This window comes from Oryctolagus cuniculus, chromosome Y (genome assembly GCF_051225735.1).
Source record: "Oryctolagus cuniculus isolate XC-2025 breed Fujian yellow rabbit chromosome Y, ASM5122573v1, whole genome shotgun sequence".
Classification (NCBI taxonomy): domain Eukaryota; kingdom Metazoa; phylum Chordata; class Mammalia; order Lagomorpha; family Leporidae; genus Oryctolagus; species Oryctolagus cuniculus.
Window position 1 is genome coordinate 25,192,165 of NC_142889.1, and position 17,203 is coordinate 25,209,367.

Sequence of the window (17,203 nt, forward strand, 5' to 3'; positions counted from 1 at the left end):
GAGCCAGGTGCTTCTCCTGGTTTCCCATGCGGGTGCAGGGCCCAAGCACTTGGGCCATCCTCCACTGCACTTCCAGGTCACAGCAGAGAGATGGACTGGAAGAGGAGCAACTGGGACAGAATCCAGTGCCCAACTGGGACTAGAACCCAGGGTGCCAGCACCACAGGCAGAGGTTTAGCCTATTGAGCCATGGCACCAGCCTATGGTGGCTTTTTTAAGAACAAAAACCGTGTTCCACTTACTGGTTCTGTGATAAAATTATCACTATGTAAATAGCATTGTCAGCAGACTTTGCAAATTAACAAACAAATCTTGGCTATCAACTGACACATCTTCTTCATACCAAAAGACTCCTGAAGTTTAAAACAATCTCTTTTATTTCAGAACAAATGCTCCAGGCCAAAGTACAAATATTGTGTGACACTCAACGCAACACCGACAGAGAAGAGCTCCATGGAAATTATGAAATCCACCAGCAAAGCAATTCTGTACAAAGTGCATTGCATGCAAAGGTCGACTCTGCATGATTAGCCCTTCCTCCTTGATGTCAGTTTCTCAATGCAGCCACAGTTTAAGTTGTAGTGCATTGACTCCATTTAAATAATATCTGAATAGCCTCTTATCTGGAACAAAACCAAGATTTTCATAAAGTTTCAAAGCAGACTTATTTGTTATTTCTGTTTCCAAAGCAACTTCATCACAGTCTCCTTCAACCATGGCATAAATAGCTTTCTTAAGCAAGTTAGTACCCATGCCATTACTCCTGGGTTTGGAATCCACAGCTAACATGGCTATATAACCTCTGCAGAACATCTTTTTGTGCATATCCAACTTGCAAACGATGACACCTACACACTCCTCCCCTACGATGGCCAAGAAGCACAGCTGTGGCCAGCTGTGGATAAAATCTCTATAAGTATAAATGGAGTAGGGTTCAGACAGATCTTTGGTGCTCAGTCTTATCACATCAAGCATCTGGAGCTCAGATTCCTATTGGAACTACCCTATCCTATCATCGGATCCTCCCCTGGCTCAACCTCCCTGCCTGAGGGGCTTCTTAAACTGCAGCCTGAGGTCAGGGACAAAGATAGCAGCCGCACCTCCTCCTGCTCCTCCTCGCCCTTGGCCAGTCCAGTCCCTTGTGGGCCACCATGGGATTGCTCGATGCCATTTCTGCTGGGCTGGGGGGTGCAGTTCTTGCATCCCTGGAGCGGGAGTGAGGGGGCCTCTTGCCTGAGGGTACCCAGCTCCTTTTGTTGCAGTCACTTTGGAGCTCCTGCCAGGGTGGCCGTGCACACCCTGGACCTTGCTGTTGAGGGTGGTGTCCGCCCTGAGGGGTTGCAGTTCGGGGCTGATCAATCCATGGAGCTGCGGCTGCTGTGGCAGTGGCTGAGGGCAGCGGAGGCACAGATGCCCCTTGGCAGCCCGCTGGGTTCCTGCAACCACTTTCAGGCTCACAGCAGGCAAGTGTAGTTGGGAAGGGGCAGCAAGGCTGGGCTGCAGCCAGGGCTGGAGGTGCTGGAGGTGGGAGGAGGCCGCTAGGCCCAGGCAGGACCTCTGCCCTCCCCTCACTGGTCCCTCCTGCCGCCACCTCCCTCACCACCAAAGCTCTCACTCATGAACCCATTTTCAATTGAAAATGCTGTTAGTCGGGGCAGCGCCTTGGCTCACTTGGTTAATCCTCTGCCTGCAGTGCTGGCATCCCATGTGGGTGCAGGTTCTTGTCCTGGCTGCCCTTCTTCCAGTCTAGCTCTCTGCTATGGCCTGGGAAAGCAGTAGAAGATGGCCCAGCTTCTTGGGCCCCTGCACTTGCATGGGAGACCAGGAAGAAGCTCCTGGCTCCTGGCTTCAGATTGGCAATGGGAGCTGATCTGATACACTGCCATCTATCAGGGAAGGTGTGTATGTGTGTTATACTGCCATGTATCAGTGAAGGAAGGGTGTGTGTGTGTGTGTGTGTTACATTGTCATCTCTCAGTGAAGGAAGGGTGTGTGTGTGTGTGTTACACTGCCATCTATCAGTGAAGAAAGGGTGTGTGTGTGTACACTGCCATGTGTCAGTGAAGTAAGGGTGTGTGTGTGTGTGTGTGTGTGTGTGTGTGTTACATTGTCATCTATCAGTGAAGGAAGGGTGTGTGTGTGTGTGTGTTACACTGTCATCTATCAGTGAAGGAAGGGTGTGTGTGTTACACTGTCATCTATCAGTGAAGGAAGAGTGTGTGTGTGTGTGTTACACTGCCATCTATCAGTGTAGGAAGGGTGTGTGTATATGTTACACTGTTATGTATCAGTGAAGGAAGGTTTGTGTGTGTGTGTGTGTGTGTGTGTGTGGTTGGGTGAGTGAGAGAGAGAGAGATACCAGTGAAGGAACAGAGAGGCTAGGTGGTTCCTGACTCAGCCTATAACCTCCTGGACATGAATATGCATGGGAAACCAACCTCAGCGCCCAGCTGGAATCAGAAGGCAGAGGAAGATGTGCCACTACAAGACAATACTTATGTGTCAGACACCATTAGCAGTTCTGAGAGTTTGGAAGAAGAGGAAACAGAAGCCCAAATCAACAAAGCCATTCCAGGATCAGGGTCTAACTTTGGGAGTGGATTTGCCATCAAGCAGTAAAGAACAGGCTGACAAAGACCAAGAACGCTGGCAAGGCTGTGAATGCTGTGCCATGCCATGTCTCTGAGAAGTGAACAGCTCCACTCCTCTCTGGGATATAAGCCAAGAAGTCAGAAGTTATCAACTTCCTATTCTACTAGTAATTCCTAACCACTTTATCTAACTTTACTCCTCTTTATGTTTTACCTTATTCAGGCAAATCAAAACCACCTTCCAGCCCAATATAAAAACCTAGGAGTCATATTTAAGTATGACTACTCTGTAACATAAAATCACTCACTAATCTTATGATTGAGGTTTTTTTTAATATATTGTGAATACAGTGAGGATCTCAGTTTCTCCACTGTTCCTCCCTGGTTCAAGATACCACCAGCTCTCCCTGGAAAAACTTCTACTATCTCTTAACTGGTATTACCATTTACACTTACCCTCTGCTGTCTAGTCTCAACAATCTATGTGATCTTTTAAAAATCTGACATAAAAATCTCCATGCTTAAAACCTACCAATAGCCCTAATTATATTTCTTAAATTTGTTTTATTTAATTGAAAAAATAAAGTTTAATTAAAATATAATCTGCATTTACACACTTTTATGTGTATCATGTATACATACACTTCTATTAAATTTTGTGGAGAATGAAATTCAAAGGTATATTTATTTTTAGAGTTACTATTTAAGAATAAATGATACATGGATTGGCAGAAAGTATGATCTTATTAACCTTGTATTTCAAGTGTAACCTTACATAATGATTAAAGAGATATGTAAATTAATAAATTTTATTCCCCACATCACTACTCTTTACTTCCTTTGCTCCCAAAAAGCAAATGAAAAGTCCTTCATTATTCAAAAGCAAGAAGACAGGGCTTAATAACAATTTAGCTAGAAAAGAAATGCCGGTGGGTAAGTGTCACAGTGGAGCTGAGAGTTTGTATGAAAGCACTTTTGAGAGCATCTACAACAGCTTCAAAAGTGTGGTTTTATTGTTTTACTAACATTATCTAAAACAATGTCTACCAGTGATGGGGAAAGGGAAAAGTTACCATTGGTTTGACTTACAGAGACCTTTCTTTGAAGACTTCCAAGGAGAAGTCACAAATATTTTATCCTCATGCTCCCCTCAGACAACATGGTGATTGGCCCAGCAAGAAGCAGCGGGGCAAGGAGCCAGCAAGTGCTAGAAGAGGGACTACAGAACAGCCTATGAGGACAGAAAAAGCAAGAGTAGAAAGTGGAGAAGCCGGAGAGGAACCTGGCCCAGCTACAACCATTTCCATAGAGATAAAAAATGTCAGCGCTGACAGGGGCGGGAAAAGGTGGCAACTGGTAGGCGGGATGTGGCCATTACCTCCAGCAGAGCTCGTCAGGGTGCGCCCTCCTGCTTGGCCAGGCCATGGGCAGGGAGGAGAGTGGCCTCTATGCACTGAGGGCGCTGCCACTGCCTCTTAGCAAAAGAAGGTGCCGGGTTCAGCCTTCGCAGCCGCTTCCCTGTCTGTGCTCCAGGCCCGCTACACCCTCTTACACATTACCTCCGAATTTGGCGCCAATGCGGCCTTCAAACAGGGTCCGTGTCTGCCATGGGCAGCATGCAGGAGTCTGGGCTCTTGCAGTGAGCGGGAGAAGGGATGGCCTGTGTTGGATGCGGAGTACACCTGGGGTCACGGGGAAGGAAGCTGGTTTTGTCCGCGAAAGGTCGATTCATGGCCCCAGTGCCAGGTGCAGTCAGGGCCTCTACACTGGGAGAAGCCTACATGGTGCTCTTCCCAGACCCTGGGGCTGGGCAGCTGAGCATGCGATTGGCTGAAGCGCATGCATTGGTTCATGTGGGAGTTTAGGGTGAACTACAAACGCTCAAACTAGACAGGGTCAACAAATGCAACAGTCAAATTTTCCTCTGGTAGCACTGTTTTCCCTATTTTATATGTGAGGTGCCTAAGGTAACACAATATCTGTATGACAAATCCTTATACTCTCCTTTCTGGTTGTGTACTCTGAAAAAATTGCTTTTAATATTAAATATTTCTTCCAGGTGTAGTGTTAAAATTATATATTAATGGGGATTTTTTTGAGACATTACACTTGTGCTAGCTTTTATAATAATAATGCCTTTGTGAGGCTTAGTTTTCTGATTTTTTTATGTAATAGTAGCTACAGCAATGCAGCACTATTACTTTCATTTTACTGAGGTTCTGCAACTGGCCCAGATGTGAAATCTGTCACATGTTATAGGTGCAATAAATGAAAACATGGCTATGAGCTAACCTTGGACAATCATCCATTCAGAGAACCAGCTGTGTCAGTTTACCACATTTGTAACCGTATTCAGTGGACTTTACTTTAGAGGTTAGTTTAATATTGAAAATATTGTTAGGGATTAATAACCTTGATTGGCTTGCCCCACTTTTGTTCCCCTGAAAAGGATGCACACATACAGATTATGTTCAGTATCAGCACCTAAAGGCCTCTGCCAGCTGAGGTCAGCAATGCTGTGGACCATTTGCTGTTGCTCTCCTGTTTTGACTGGAAGTCTTTTTAATGAGAACTTTAAATGGGTTTGTGACACATGATGAGTTTTGTGGTAAGAAATACAAGTTGAATGGACATATGTGTACTCCTATTAATAAGCATGTGCATTTCTGTTAGCAGCCTTTAAAATGAAAGAGCTCTTGACTAGGAAGATGCCTCAGAACTGCCAGGCTCCTAGAGGATTCTGAAGCACTAAACTTTGAGTGAGGCCTGGCTTGGGCACTTCTAAGCATTACAGGTAATTCTGATGCACAATGATCCCATTCTGAACATACATGACAAAACATAAGACTTGGTTTAGACAGTTTTTAAATCTTTGAACTTGCCAGGAAATTAAAGGGCTAGGGATAGTGAACTCACTGGAAGTGATGATTTGTCCAGCGATCCTCAGCCTTTTCACCCCCTAACCACATTGGAGCCCTGTGGGATGTGCTTTGTCTTTCTGAGCCCTTAACAGTGCCTTGTGCAGAGTGAGTGTGAATGGACATGAATTCTTCTCCCAAGAACAGTAAATGATGAACTATATATCATTGTCCCTGTGTATACAGATGAACTCAGTTGAAAAATGTTTGGTGACTTCTTTGAATTGGTTTATAACCAGGGAGTCCTCATACAATATTCTGTGGTGAGATCTCTTTGTTTTCTCTTCTGTCTCAGTAGTTCCCTGGGAAGATAGTTTTGACAACACTTACCAGGCTGATGTGTGGTCAGTCTGACTGATTTGTCTGTAAACTTGTGAGACAGAAGTGTATTGTAAGATTTTATTTTGTACCTAGCATAGAATAAACATTTACCTTCAGAAAGTTATTTTAAATGTGCATTTAAATAACAAGGTTGAGTCAATGATAATCAAATTTTGATTGAACAGTAGTTCTCAAATTACTGTTTTCAATCCTAGATTTTTACATGTAAAGGTTCTGTTTTGTGAGCATAAATTTTTTTTCTTTTTATAATGTAAGTTAATTACTGATAACTTTTGTAATATTACAGATGGGAAAATTATTACCTTCATATGTATCTGTCTACAACTTTATATCAATTGTTCTGTAACAGTTTATGTTTGATTACTATATATAATAATCTCATCAGACTTATGCAATTTGTGAAATTGCATCTGGCTGTAAAATAACTTTAAACCTCAAATATAGGTGATGGTAATTCCATGGTATGCTTTCTTAACTTAGGTAGATTTCATCCTGCTTGAAGTTGTAAGGTCAAGACTATTGAATATATGCACATAATGTGGCTTGCATTAGAATATGTTATTTTCAAATAAAAATTCTTATGATGTTAAAAACTTAAAAATATTTTTGTGAGTCTGATGTTGTGGTATAGTGGGTAAAGCTGCTGCTGCCTGTGACACCAACATCCCATATGAGAATGATTCATGCCCCATCTACTACACTTCCCATCCAGCTTTCAGCTACTGTCCTGAGAAAAGCAGTAGAAAATGTCCCAAGTGTTTGGGTCCAAGACACCTATATGGGAGACCTGGATGAAGCTCCTGGGTCCTGGTTTCATCCTGGGCTAGTGCTGGCCATTGTGGCCATTTGGGGAGTTAACCAGGGAATGGAAAATCTCCCTGTTTGTCTCCCCCTCACTCTCTGTAACTATGACTTTCAAAATAAATCATACACAATCCTCACCCCCAGAAACCTCTTAACATAATCCCAATTGTCTATTTTTATTTTGATTGCCTTTGCTTCTGGAGTGGTTCCTAAGAAGTCTTTGCTTATGCTTAAACGGTGGCTTGATCAGCATAGCCCTGACTGTTAATGAACAACTTAATACATTATCCCTCTTAGTAGTTTTTTTTTTATCTGTTCTACTTAATATGACTGGTTTAGATCTGTAATTGATGCACAGTTATTCTTAAGTGTTGAAAATTAACTGAAATGTGATCCCTGTTGAACATGGTGGTGGGAATGGGAGAGGGAAGAGATGTATAATTTGGGACATGCTCAGGCTGCCTTGCCCCAATTGGTGGAGTTGGAAGCATACCAGGGGATTCCAATTCAATCCCATCGAGGTGGCATGTACCAATGCCATCTCACTGTTCCAGGTGATCAGTTTCAGTTCACAGTTGGTCATGGTGGAGGGACTGGGAGTCAAAGGGAGCACATAGACAAGTCTAGTACCTGCTAACGCTAACTGATGGAGTAAATAAAGGGGAGAGTGATCCAACATGGGAAGTGAGATACTCAGCAGACTCATAGAATGGCAGATGTCCTAAATAGCACTCTGGCCTCAGAATCAGCCCTAAAGGCATTCGGAGCTGGCTGAAAAGCTCATGAGAGTATTTCAGGCATGGAAAGCCAAGACACTCTGGCAAAAGATCTCTGTGAGTGAGATCCCAGTGGAAAGAACAGGTCATCAAAGAAGGAGGTACCTTTCTCTGAAGGGAGGAGAGAACTTCCACTTTGACTATGACCTTGTCTAAACAAGATAAGAGTCGGAGAACTCAGAGGGCTTCCATAGCCTTGGAAACTCGTGACTGGAGCATGGGGAGATTACTGATGCCATAGACAGGAGTGTCAATTGGTAAAGTCAACAACAGGAGTCACTGTGCACTTACTCCTCATGTAGGATCTCTATCCTTAATGTGCTGTACATTGAGATTTAATGCTATAATGAGTACTCAAACAATATATTTCACTTTGTGTTTCTATGGGGGTGCAAACTGTTGAAATCCTTACTTAATGCATACTAAACTGATCCTCTGTAAAAAAAAAAAAAAAAAAAAAAAAAAGAAATTATCAACTCCCAACTTGACTCTCACTGGGATTAAACATGACAATAGGTCTGATCTGATTTCATCATCATTTAAAAAAAATCATCTATTATTTTTCACTTTATGTTTCTGTGTGGGAGCAAACTGTTGAAATCCATACTTAATGTATACTAAGCTGATCTTCTGTATATTAAGATAATCAAAAATGAATCTTGATGTGAATGGAAGGGGAGAGGGAGTGGGAAAGGGGAGGGTTGTGGGTGGGAGGGATGGTATGGGGGGGAAGCCATTGTAATCCATAAGTCGTACTTTGGAAATTTATATGCATTAAATAAAAGTTTAAAAAAAAAGAAATACTGTGAATAACACTAAAAAAAAAGAAAGAAGTCTTTGCTTATGCCAATGTCTTGTAGCATTTCCCCAGATATTGTCCTCCATTAATTTGATGGTATCCAACTTTTGCCCATTCAATACGATGCTGACTGTGGGCTTGTCATCTGATGGTGTTGAGGAATGTTCCTTCTATACCCAATTTGCTTAAGGTACAAAATTAATGGGGGGCTTTGACACCCCACTTTCATCAATGGATAGATCAACTAGACAAAAAAATCAACAAACAGAGCTTACTACGCTATGGACCAAATGTATCTGATATCTATACAGAACATTTCATCCTAGAGTTGAATAATATGCATTCTTTTCATCAGCACATGTAACTTTCTCTAGATAGACCATATGCTAGGCCATAAAGCAAGTTTCATCAAATTAAAAAAAATTGAAATCATACCATGTATGTTATCTAACCACAATGGAGCAAGACAGGAAATTAACAACTTAAGAATCTCTTGAAAATATTCAAATATATGGAGACTGAACAACATGCTCCTGAATGAAGAGTGGGTCATAATATAAATCAAAAGGAAGAATCAAGGGCCAGTGCCGCAGCTCACTAGGCTAATCCTCCACCTTGCGGCGCTGGCACACTGGGTTCTAGTCCCGGTAGGGGTGCTGGATTCTGTCCCGGTTGCCCCTCTTCCAGGACAGCTCTCTGCTGTGGCCCAGGAGTGCAGTGGAGGATGGCCCAAGTACTTGGGCCCTGCACCCCATGGGAGACCAGGATGAGTACCTGGCTCCTACCATCAGATCAGTGTGGTGTGCCGGCCACAGCGCGCTGGCCACGGCGGCCATTGGAGGGTGAACCAACGGCAAAGGAAGACCTTTCTCTCTGTCTCTCTCTCTCACTGTCCACTCTGCCTGTCAAAAAAAAGGAGGAATCAAAATATTCATAAGAAAAATGAATATGCAATATAAAACTTAAGAGATACATCAAAAGTAGTGTTACCAGGGAACTTAGTTACTTTATGAAGTGGGGTCCTGTGGATGGATACACTTGGAAGGTTGTTTCCATGTGACCTTTTCAGTCTTCATGAGAAGCTTGTTGTAAAAGCCTGATCTGTTCCAATTCTTTTTCCTCCTCACCCTGTGATCTTTCTTCCATATAGGCTTAGCTATTAGCATCAGACTCTTATCAGAGGGGTCTGTGTTATGTCATTTGGACATTGGGTATCCAAAATTGAGTTAAACCTTTTCTTTTCATAAGGTAGCTGCTTTATGTATTTCATTGTAATGAAAGTGCAGTGGGCCTGCACCAGAGCTCAATAGGCTAATACTCCACCTGCAGTGCCAGCACACTGGGTTTTAGTCCCGTTCGGGCACCGGATTCTGTCCCGGTTGCCCCTCTTCCAGGCCAGCTCTCTGCTCTGGCCAGGGAGTGTAGTGGAGGATGGCCCAAGTGCTTGGGCCCTGAACCCGCATGGGAGACCAGGAAAAGCACCTGGCTCCTGCTTTTGGATCAGTGCGGTGCACCAGCAGTAGCGCCATGGCCGCGGCGGCCATTGGAGGGTGAACCAATGGCAAAGGAAGACCTCTCTGTCTCTCTCTCTCACTGTCCACTCTGCCTGTCAAAAAAATTTAAAAAAAAAGTGCAGTGCATTTATACTTTTGAAAAATTGAGACATTCACTTATTTCTTTAGTATTTCCTTTCCTTTTTTTTTTAGATTTTTATTTTATTGGACAGAATTATAAATAGTGAGAGAGAGAGACAGGGAGAAAGGTCTTCCTTCCATTGGTTCACTCCCCAAATGGCTGTAATGGACAGAGCTGCACTGATCCAAAGCCAGGAACCAGATGCTTCCTCCTGGTCTCCCATGCAGGTACAGGGGCCCAAGCACCTGGGCCATCCTCCACTGCTTTCCCAGGCCACAGAAGAGAGCTGAACTGGAAGAGGAGCAACTAGGACTAGAACTAGCACCCATATGGGATGTTAGTGCCACAGACAGAGGAATAGATAGTCTAATGCAACACTCCAATGTTTTATTCTCAAGAAAAGTGTGATATAGCAAGTAGCTCTGAGATTCCAGCTTCCCAAATTTTCACCAAGACTGTCAGTGCAAATTTGCTATTTCATGGATGTATTAATTGATCCTTACAAATTAAACATAATATTTTCTTTCAAATAATTTCCTGCTTAATCCACAAAACGTATGTATACTCTTTTCTAACATTTTTTTTTGCCTAATTTTCTTTTTTTAAACTTTTATTTAATGAATATAAATTTCCAAAGTACAGCTTATGGATTACAATGGCTTTCACCCCTTACCTTCCCTCCCACCCACAACCCTCCCCTTTCCCTCTCCCTCTCCCCTTCCATTCACATCAAGATTCATTTTCAATTCTCTTTATATACAGAAGATCAGTTTAGTATATATTAAGAAAATATTTCAACAGTTTGCACCCACATAGAAACACAAAGTGAAAAATGCTATTTGACTACTAGTTATAACATTAAATCACAATGTACAGCACATTAAGGACAGAGATCCTACATGAGGAGTAAGTGCACAGTGACTCCTGTTGTTGACTTAACAAATTGACACTCTTGTTTATGCTCTAGTCATGAGTTGCCAAGGCTATGGAGGTCTTTTGAGTTCACCAACTGTGATCATATTTAGACAAGGTTATAGTCAAAGTGGCAGTTCTCTCCTCCCTTCAGAGAAAGGTACCTCCTTCTTTGATGACCTGTTCTTTCCACTGGGATCTCACTTGCAAAGATCTTTCATTTAGGTCATTTTTTTTTCCAGAGTGTCTTGGCTTTCCATGCCTAAAATACTCTCATGGGCTCTTCAGCCAGATCCAAATGCCTTAAGGGCTGATTCTGAGGCCAGAGTGCTGTTTAGGACATCTGCCATTCTATGAGTCTGCTGTGTATCCTGCTTCCCATGTTGGATCATTCTCTCCCTTTTTTATTCTATCGGTTAGTATTTTCAGACACTAGTCTTGTTTATGTGATCCCTTTGACTCTTAGTCCTATCATTATGATCAATTGTGAACAGAAATTGATCAAATGGACTAGTGAGATGGCATTGGTACATGCCACCTTGATGGGATTGAATTGGAGTCCCCTGGTATGTTTCTAAGTCTACCATTTGGGGCAAGTCAGCTTGAGCATGTCCCAAATTGTACATCTCTTCCCTCTCTTATTCCCACTCTTATATTTAACAGGGATCACTTTTCAGTTAAATTTCAACACTTAAGAATAACTGTGTATTAATTACAGAATTCAACCAATATTATTAAGTAGAACAAACAAAAAATTCTTAATGTGAATATACGGGATGACAACCATTCAAAGTTATCTTTGTCACTGATTTTGTAGATGAGATATCAAACACATATATCTTTTGGTGGCTTAAAGTGTTTCTGAAGTGAAGGTCCCACACAATGTAACAGGAAAGGAATTTGAAAAGGTGTGAGTAAAGAGAAACTAAGGGGTATCCTTATTCATTATCAAGTCAAAAATAAAATCTACTTTTTAAAGTTGTTCAAAGCATTTCTATGTCATACAGAGTTAGAAATTAGGCCTTGATCATATCATTTGCATATTTCATGTCAATGGTACCACTTCTCTGGGCCTTAGTTTCATCATGTAAAAATAAATTATACCTAAAGTTTCTATCTTTATAATTTAATTGTTTATTACTTGCTTGTTGTCCTCTGCTAAGCAAGATGTTGCCACTCTACCTTGGATACAAAAAAAGTTATCTTTAAAACTAATATTTGTTACTATGCACAATATTGTGAAAGGTTATTAAATAATATTTAAGGATGAATAGAGCCAAGTAAAGAGTACTCTGAGAAGTAGAAAACTAAATTGGAAATAGAAAAGTGGAAAAAAGATGTTGAAATCATCTCCTGGTAGAGAAATTTTTGAAAATGTATTAATTATGTGGCAAATATTTTTGTTCACAATAGTGAGTCTGCATATTTGATACATGTGGAACAACTCAACCCAGAAAGCCTTCAAATTCTGCCCTCAAGTATTCCATATAATTTACCACCTTGGTGTATCTTAAGGAAACAGTGAAAGATAATTCTACCAGGTCCATTGAATGTTATGTAATAAATCAAAAGCAGCCATCCTGTGTGTTAATGGAGAATTCATGGATAATTTACCCCATATGGCTTTGACCAGGTAACCATACCAAAATTTACCCTTATATAAAATGAAGTAATAGTAGTCCCTGATACTCTGAAAATTCCAGGAGACAACACACAATAAAAGAGAGCCAATACTAGTGTTCTATATTTTGTATATAATTTACAATATGTGCATTGCAAGCATTGATGAATCCACTAACCAAATTACAAATTTAAATGTTACTATACTTTGGAAACCTTTTCCTACCTCTCTGTTACAATTCTTCCCCAGTGGAAGTCACTCTCTTTGATTTTATGATAATCATTCTTTAAGTGGGTTGTTCTCTCCTGCACAGGGAGGCAGCCTGTCAGGTTTCCTCCACCCAACTATAAACATTCTTTAAGTGATATTGTTTAATATTTTCTGATTTTGCATTTTGTTTATGAAAAAAATCACATGGTGCCAAATCCAACTTGCTTCCATAATATACTTTTTAGGATTCATCAGAGTAGACATACGTCTTGTTGATTCATTTTCACTGTGCTGATTAGTTTGTTCACTCTAACAATGGTGACATTTTGGGCTATTTCCATGATTTTTTGATATCATAAAAAACACTGTTATGCATATCCTTATCCATGCCTTCTCTGTACCTAACCCAGATTATTGCTAGATTTCTAACTAGAAGTGGAATTGCTCTGATTCATGTAAAGCATTTGTTCACTAACTGATCTCCACCTCTTTGATTTTGACCTCAGTCATCCCATTGACTTTAATATCAACTCTGGATATCCCAGAGAACCATCACTAGACTGATCAGTCCTTGTTACCATTTCTCATCCCAAACACACACACACACACACACACACACACACACACACACACACACACATTGAAATAAAAGGCACAATAATATTAGAGAACATATTTTAAAGCTGATTGTGTGAGGGTGAGGAAATCTCACTGCAATGCCTAGTGCTTCAAAGTAACACACCTCTGTGAAAAATGGTGTCTTCTAACTCTACTTTTGTAGGACCCTAGTGTCCTCTTTACCTGACACATTTCATTTTAAGTTACTGAAGCAAAAATGTTCTCTACACTTTAGGAATTCTTTTTGTCATCTATATCTAGATTGTGGGCCTAAAGTAAAAGACAATAATTTTTTAAATGGCAAAATTTTGGATAAGCTCTTTTCTTTGAGCCTAACAGCATCCATATGCATAGTTCTTGATGATACACACCCTTTTTAGCTCATAAAACCCAACAAACTCTCAGTACCTAAGCCAGCATCAACATTTCCTTTACTAATTTATTGTAAATATTACATGGGTTGTGCCTGAATTCCTGGTTTTTTTTGAAAAATTATATTGATAAATGTTCTTGGACTTTTAAATAATTACAGAAATGCACTGGGAAAATTACAGCAATTTTACTCTATACAAAGGTAAACAAATCATGTCAAACACTGCTTTCAGCTTTAATTTCTGCACAAAAATATAAAATAGAAGTATTTCTATGGCTATATTGGATATTCTATTATAAAGGTATTTATTTTTGGATGGATAGGATGTTAGAAACGGAGAAACAGAAAGATACAGAGGGAGAGGTAGAGAGAGAAAGAGAGGGAAGAACAGAGAGAGGAGAGAGGAGAGAGGAGAGGGGAGAGGGGAGAGGGGAGAGGAGAGAGAGAGAGAGAGAGAGAGAGAGAGAGAGAGAGAGAGAAGCTTTTCAGTTTCATTCTCCAAATGCCCTGAAGAGCTGCAGCTGGAGCTGGGCCAGGCCAAAGCCAAGAAGAAGCAACTTCATCCAGGTCTCCTATGTAGATGGCAGCAACCCATGTACTTGGGCCAGTATCTGCTTCTCACAATAAATTATCAGGAACCTGGATTGATGTGTGCATTCTAAGTGTCAGCTTAACCTACTGTGCTATAACACTTACCTTAAGATAACAACTATTTTGCAGATAACAATACATAATAAGGAACAAAATGAGCCAGGTATTACTAGCTGGAATTGTGCATGCACAATTAACAGCCAAGTGTTATTATGCCCTCTCACAGTTATTTATTTAAATTATATTATCTTTCCTTATTTTCTCTAGTTTTCAGACTACTATCTCTTAAGCTAAAGGAAATTTGTTTTAGGAAACATCTTGAAAACTACTTTCTCTAGACATGTGTTTATTGCAAAAAAGAAGATTACAAAAGTGAATTCATGAACAAGTGAACATAACTGCTATTTTTATTTAGATTAATTTTAATTAAGTGCCTTTTAATACAACTGATAGAAGGAACAGCAAACATCATTTTAGAAACTTTAAAATAGTATTATTATAGTCTACAAGCTATCTATATTACTTGATAAATCTTTCTCATAGTTATATTCCTGAAGTAATATTAGGATTGTGTTGAAGCTAAAGGGGTACACACACTGGGAAGTCTTTTCCTTAATATCAGAGAGACTTCATGCCTCATTTGTGGGAGACTAAAGTACCATAAGGGACAACCTGGGTAGGAGATGAGGGGCTTGACTGATGACAATTGTGCTTACTAAACAAAATAAAAAGGATATATTGTTTCTCTTCAGTTAAGAATAAACCTACATATATGGAAAATTGATCCAATGGGCTTATCGAAATCATTGGTATTTTTCCTATGTAATAAAGCTCCCTAAATTGCTTGATCTGTGGCTAATATGGTAATCTTAGAGTATAAAAGTGACATGATCTTGATAATGTGACTTACATTCCCTGTATTCTTAGCTCATGGCTACACATTAGCTGCTGTATGACCAACACACTGTGTTTCAGGAAGGAATAAGGAAAATGATTTTGCAGCATAAGCTTCCTCCATTATAATGAACATTCCAAGGAAATTATCTCAATGACTTCCATTTTCACCTTAGTTTTTCAAGAGAATACATCACAACAGAGATTTTTGTTCAAATACTTTGAACTACAGTAATAGTTAAACAGGATGTGCTAACAGATACCATGCAAGTCATGTTGACACACAGAAACAAATATAACAAAATTATCATAATTAAATCTGTGTGCTGTATTTAAAAATAAAAAATACAAAAATGAGTTAAAAATAAAAGTCAAATATTAACACATTTGAAGGTATTACAATGGAAATTAACATAAAGTCATAGGGCTAAGATCTGATTATAAATGGAAAATAAATGTGTTTGAAAACATACAAACTGAAACAAAGCAAAAAATCAAAATAGATAATGAAAATAAAAATCATTATACTATAGTGTGCATAGTTTTAAGCAAAAATAATTTTCCCATATACAGAGGTGGTGAATTTGGGAGGTTGACAAAGGAATGTGGTGTGATGGGGTTAAGATGCATTAACTTTAATATTCTAATGATTGAAACATTTTTATTTATTTTTAAGCTGTTAATATAGTGAAAAATATCTTCCTTACTGTTCAATTATGTAAGTATTCACCCTTAAAGGCAGTGCATGATATAACTTCAGTCTCCACTTTCAGAGATATTCCACCCATTTAACCTATACTTTATTGCCTTTTTTCAGAACCAACAATAGAAGAATAAAGTTACTGGTCTGAATTTTGTTATGGTGTCCAACTGATAAATCTTGAATATAATACTATAAAAGTGCTTTTGTAACTTTGTAAAATCACATGCTGTTACATTTTATATACCATTCTTATTGTTTGAAACATACATTTCCTCTTTTGCCAATTTTATCTTTCTATTTTTCCTTACTACAAGGGAGAGGTCCCTGCCTGGCCCCTTCCCAGATTGGCAGGAAGAAAAATGGCATCATGGCAGTAGGGAGTGTAGTAACTGTGGGTATGGAAGGAAACACAGGTCTAACATTAGCTGTGAGGAAACAGCATGGAACACATTCCATGACAAATGTGTATGTTTCTGTGTCTACCCCATGTGGTCCACGGTGTCCTTCCCTGCTGGCCACCTGTTCCAGATCTTGTGGGATGGAAGAGGGAGATGCAGGGATTCTGAGACAGAGGGGCAGCATGAGGCAGGGGCTAATGGAGGCCTTCAGACAGCTGGGGTGGGCCATACACTCAAATGTGAGGAAACTAGGAGAGAGTTCCCTTAGGGCTTTGCCCCAATGTTCCCTGAATATTCAACAAGACTGCTCCTCACCACTGAGCCTCTGAGTCTGAGGAGAGAGAGGGTTGCTGGCTGGGTCTCTCAGAGAGTCTGGCATTTGACAGTGTTTCATGTCAAAAATAAATAATTTACTAAAAAGCAGCTTGCCACACCCATGGTGAGCAAAGCCTCGTGGTGGAAAGGGGATGTCCGGCCAGCTGGGATGGTTAATACCTGTTCTATCTCCTCCCAGCCCACCAGGTGCAGCTGTCAGACCCAACAGGCCTGTGACAACAGCTGTCAGATGAGCATCAGGTAGCAGAGAGCAGGGTGGAATGTTGATGATGAGGGAATCTCCTGATGTGATTTTATGTAAAGGATGACAGTGGCATGTGCTGAGTTTCAGAACATGGGCAGCAACAGCAATATGGTATAAATAGTTCCAAGTCCCCAAAGCAGAGACATGGCTGGATGTCTGGGCTCCTCCAGTTAAACGTGGACAGCTGCTGTGCAGCAGGCAGGTCAGGGCCTTCATCTGGTTTACAGGGCTGTCAGTCTGTTGAGGGCAGAGGCACTTAGCTCCATAGTGCATTGTGTCACGATGGACAGGAGTAGGCTCTGTAGATGGCAGGACTGCTCATAGTAAATTGGATAGTGATTGCCTAGTGGGTACTGGATCCACCACCACCACTGTTTGAGGAGACTAGGACAATCACTGTGCTCCTTATTCAGCCTGTTTAAGAGGCAGTGTCACTGA

At 40.6% G+C, this 17,203-nt stretch overlaps 1 pseudogene; it reads right to left on the reverse strand.

The window, feature by feature from the left end:
* Positions 1–394: 394 nt before the first annotated feature.
* On the reverse strand, positions 395–17,038 carry LOC149119405 (N-alpha-acetyltransferase 30 pseudogene; annotated as a pseudogene).
* Between the last annotated feature and the right edge of the window lie 165 nt (positions 17,039–17,203).